We start from the raw sequence: 5,173 nt of genomic DNA, 5'->3' as shown, positions 1-5,173 counted from the left end.
AAGAAGCGACGGCACCGGAGCCCGGACAGGTGCCCAGAGTCGCTGGGCCCTAGGTCCGCCTCCATCTGACAGTGTAGCCGTACATGTCAACGACGTGGATGGCATGGGTGCTGAGGTGAAGGCCAACCAAATGATGTGTGGGTGGCAGGACAAGCGGCTCTGAAGTGGGCGGGAGCCCTTGGTCCCTTAGCTTGTGAAAAGGAGGGTGTAGTTATGGGGATTATGAGGTGAGCTGGGCTGAGTTGTAGCTCAGAAAAATAGATAATTTACCACAACACATGGTATGTATACATGTTTCGATACTTCATATGTCCTGGGAATACATACCCATGCATCACTGAAACTCCACCCCTGGTATATGGCCATACTTTCAATTTATGAGTTTTGCTTTGTTCATTTTGCACATCTACCACATTGGTCATGTTACAAGTTTAGCCGGACAAGCAATTTTCGTTGAGTTCACAGAAAAACCATTGGCCAGTATACACAAGTCAGGTGCCCTTTCTGCAGCAGCTAATTGAAGCACTAACTAAATTGAAGGGGATTGAAAACCATTGCCTAGTGTAGATAGCAGAGTATGCACTTGACACATCTATTATTATCGACCTGGCCGTTGCCTTATCATTCCTCAGCTCCCTGCACGAAAGAGAGTCCCAATGCCTCTCATGCCTACGAGAGCATGCTAGTAGAGTTTCTTGGATATTTCAAGGAGCAATCCATATCTCTAGATACTTATACATGCAAATAGAGATGTTGAATCGATCTATTCAAAACCAGCCTCTACCTATGCTCTTGGATATTATATTACATTTAAGCACAAAGAAAATATAGTGAATCTTTCTAGTCATCATTGTACAATTATATTTCAAGTGTAGTACACGGCCATCCAGCTGTACTTTTCTCTAATATTAAATGTTTCGATTTCTTCCAGGGTATCCAAATAGCAGAAATCATCCATATAATATCTCCATTTTTTAAGATTTCTTTTTCACGAGAATGTTCGATTATTAAGATTTATACCATATATCCAATCAAGCCCTCAGAATTGAAGAAGGAAAATCTCCACATGTTTATATAGTTATAAATGACCGTGGATCCATATAATTCTGTATTGCATAAACTATCTGTAGTCATAAATATTGTCACAAATTTAAAGGCATGTCTATATAGTTATAAATGCTAATAACAGATGTAAAATCCATTCAAAACCAAACTCTACTTATAGTCATAATTATTGTATACCTTCAATACTAAGAAAATAAATAATTTTTCTAGTGATCACTATACATTTTTATTTTTAACGTAGCAGAAGGATACCAAACCATACCATTTAAAAATTCCAATCACTTCAAGGGTATCCAAAGAGAAGATAACCATCTATATTATATGTTTATTTGGACATTGCTATGATTTATTAGTTACAATTTACAAACAGTGGATCCATTAGTTTGTGAAAATAAAACTGCAATTAAAAATATTCAAAATATCCAAACAAGCATTACAAATGGGAAAAGGCTCCATTTGTCTATATGGTTATAAATGACCATGGATCTATATGGTTTTGTAGTATCAAGGCATTATATTACAGAAGACATCCAACGAATATGTTCCATCTTCATATAGATATTCAGAAAAGTCTTGAAGATAATGAAAAAAATCAAATTCATTAATTGGAACACATCTTGCTTCTCCAAATCTTTTATAAATAGGTTAGCAACCAGACTCTTTACAAACAATTCTCGCCTCTAGTCTCCACTTTCACCTATGGATCTGAGACTCCAATTGGCATTTCTTGTTCTTGCAAGCCTTCTGGCTTGTACTACACCAACTGTCACCCATGAAAGTCATGAAAGATCAACCCGATCCACATACATAGTCCGTGTGCGCCCTCCACCAAATTTTTCAACTGATATGAGCTCCATCAACCTTGAGATCTGGTATAGATCATTCGTCCCTCCACTACTGGGTACATCCAGGCTTCGCACACCATTCATCCATACCTACAGAGAAGCCATTCTTGGTTTTGCATTGCTGTGAACCTCACGAAAGATGAGGCAGAGTATGCTAGGAAGAGAGATGGTGTCCTTAAGGTATATGAAGATTATCTTATACCACTGTTGACGACCCACACTCCAGAATTCTTAGGGCTGCATGCGGTCCAACGGAGGGGCTTGGAGTAGCATAGGCATGCGTGACGGAAGCATCATAGGGCTACTGGACACAGGAATAGATGTTTCACACGCCTCGTTTAACGATGAAGGAATGAAGCCTCCACCAACAAAGTGGCGTGGATCATGCAACTTTGGAGATGCCAAGAAGTGCAACAATAAATTGATAGGCGGTAGAGCATTATTAGGAGGCCATTATCCTCCAGAGGATAGCATTGGCCATGGAATACACACAGCAAGCACAGCTGCCGGAAGATCTGTTGAAGGTGCAAGGGTGCTTGGCAACGGAAATGGTACTGCAACTGGCATGGCTCCACATGCACACCTTGCTATGTATCAGGTATGCAACGAATGGGGATGCTATGCCTCAGACATAATTGCAGGAATGGATGCAGCAATTGCTGATGGTGTTGACATCTTGTCCATATCACTTGGTGGTAAATCACAACCATTTGATAAAGATGTTATTGCTATTGGTGCATTTTCTGCCATGAAGAAAGGAATATTTGTCAGCTGTTCTGCTGGGAATTCAGGTCCGTTATCCAGCACTGTAGAAAATGAGGCACCCTGGGTCCTGACAGTTGGTGCAAGTACAATAGACAGGCAGATGGAAGCTATTGTAAAGCTAGGTGATGGGCGTTCATTTGTTGGTGAGTCAGCCTACCAACCATCTAACCTTGATTCTTTGCCACTAGTGCATCAATTAGGTTCAGGAAATGCTGAAGGAAAGGTTGTTGCTTGCGACCTTGATGGTTCCTCTAGCTCCCAACTCCAGATTGGAAGAAATGTGCAGAAAGCTGGTGGTGCTGGGATGATAGCACTTGGAAAAGAGGTGAGTGGGCAGAATACTTTTGCTGCAGCACATATCCTACCAGCATCATATGTCAACTCTATAGATGCTGCCGCAATTAGACAGTATATCAAGAACTCGGACAAGCCAACGGCCTCGATTGTCTTCAATGGCACGTTGTTGGGAACTACTCCAGCTCCTGTAGTAGCTTACTTCTCTTCTCGTGGTCCAAGTACTCAAACCCCAGGTATTCTCAAGCCTGACATAATTGGCCCAGGAGTGAATGTCATTGCAGCTTGGCCATTCAAAGTTGGACCAAGATATGAAGATGGGAAGAATATGGCGTTTAATAGCATATCTGGAACATCAATGTCTACACCTCACCTTAGTGGAATTGCAGCTATTATCAAGAGTGAGCATCCAGATTGGTCACCTGCAGCGATCAAGTCAGCAATCATGACGACTGCTTATGTGTTAGATGAAAAAAAGAAGCCGATCCTCGATGAGAAACTCATTCCGGCTGGGCATTTCAGTATTGGTGCAGGACATGTTAACCCTTCTAGAGCTATCAATCCTGGTCTAACCTATGACATTGATGAGAAGCAGTACATTGCATATCTCTGTGGGCTTGGTTACAGAGATTCTCAAGTTGAGATAATCACACATCACAAGGGTGCCTGTGGAGAAGGAAGAAAAATCACTGAAGCAGAGCTGAACTATCCTTCAATCGCAGTAAAAGCGAGCGCTGGCAAACTTGTGGTGAATAGGACCGTCACCAACGTAGGAGATGCAAATTCATCCTACACCGTGGAAATTGAGATGCCAAAGGAAGTAACGACGTCAGTATCACCAAGTAAGCTAGAATTTACCAAGGCAAATGAGAAGAAAACATTTACTGTAAGTTTAACTTGGGATGCCATTGCATCTAAGCATGCTGAGGGAAGCTTCAAGTGGGTCTCTGACAAGCATACTGTGAGGAGCCCCATTGTAATATTCTAATGTAACCTAGTAAATTTCGGACTTGCACATAAGTCTGCAACTTGTTATATGGAATAATGTGTCCGCTTTAAATGTTGGTGTCATGTTGTTATGGGTAAATTAACAAGATAAATATTATGTTAAAAAAGACATGAATTAGTGCCTGAAACCCAAAGCAGGCTTGACATGATATTTAAGACTAGGTGTACGTGTATCCCCCATGTCTTGTTGTGGGTATCTTTCAGTAAGTATTGAAACAAGAAATAAACAATGCATCTCGTCTATGGTATGTTTAAGAGCTCATTAATTCTATTAGTAACATTGTTCAATGAGAAAGCTTAAAACATACAAAGTATGTTATGAAGATTAACTACGAAAATATGAGAAAATAACCATCAAGATCCCTTCCCCATGGCATATAGCATCAAGAAAGATGCATCATGGAAAAGATATTTTATTACAGTATTGAGATTTTTCACTAACAATATAGTCTTATGAAAGTAAAAAACTGCAGCTGATGAAGAAACAAGAAAGCTCCACATGTCTATAAAGTTATAAATGCTCATAGATATGTCTAATCTCTTCAAAACCAAACTCTACCCATAGTCCTAAATATCATGTTACCTTTTAGTGTTACCTTTTACCCATACTCCCAAATGCTAATAAATCATTCTAGTTTGTACATTTTTATTTCCACTGTACTAGAAGGCTACCCAACTATATCTGTTTACCTGTGACTGTACCTCCAATAAAATTTATTTATTTCCAGTAATGCATTCCCTAGCTATAATTGGCACGCAGCCTCATGGTGGTGCTGAAATCAGCATAGGATCAGGAAACGGGGGACATGAATGTGACGTTCATGCTGAGCATTAGGAGCGCAATCTTGATGCCACCAACTAGCTGCTGGAATATGAGGTTCCGAGACCTAGCGCCTAGCAGGCAATCCGCGAGGTACCCACCGCGGAGAAAGTTGACATGGTAGTCCTCCCACGGGCTACCACTCACAACAGCTTGTTGCAGGCATCAACCTTCCAAGTTGAATAATAACAAGCGGAAATGGTTAATACTATCATGAATGCCTATCATGCCTACTTTGGATGTGTGCGTTTGAGTTTGACAATCAGCAATGCACACATATACAAGGAAGCATGGATTAGAAATCTTGACGGTCTAGTTTGTTTGTTCAGCTCTATATATAGATCCTATTTTATTGCCTTTATAAGTGCATATTGTT

General features: G+C 40.5%; 1 pseudogene; it reads left to right on the top strand.

Moving 5' to 3' along the window:
* Nucleotides 1-1,764: 1,764 nt before the first annotated feature.
* On the top strand, nucleotides 1,765-3,957 carry LOC112885556 (annotated as a pseudogene).
* Nucleotides 3,958-5,173: the final 1,216 nt, after the last annotated feature.

Source organism: Panicum hallii, chromosome 3 (assembly GCF_002211085.1).
Source record: "Panicum hallii strain FIL2 chromosome 3, PHallii_v3.1, whole genome shotgun sequence".
Taxonomy (NCBI): domain Eukaryota; kingdom Viridiplantae; phylum Streptophyta; class Magnoliopsida; order Poales; family Poaceae; genus Panicum; species Panicum hallii.
This window is presented reverse-complemented; position numbering and strand designations above follow the sequence as displayed.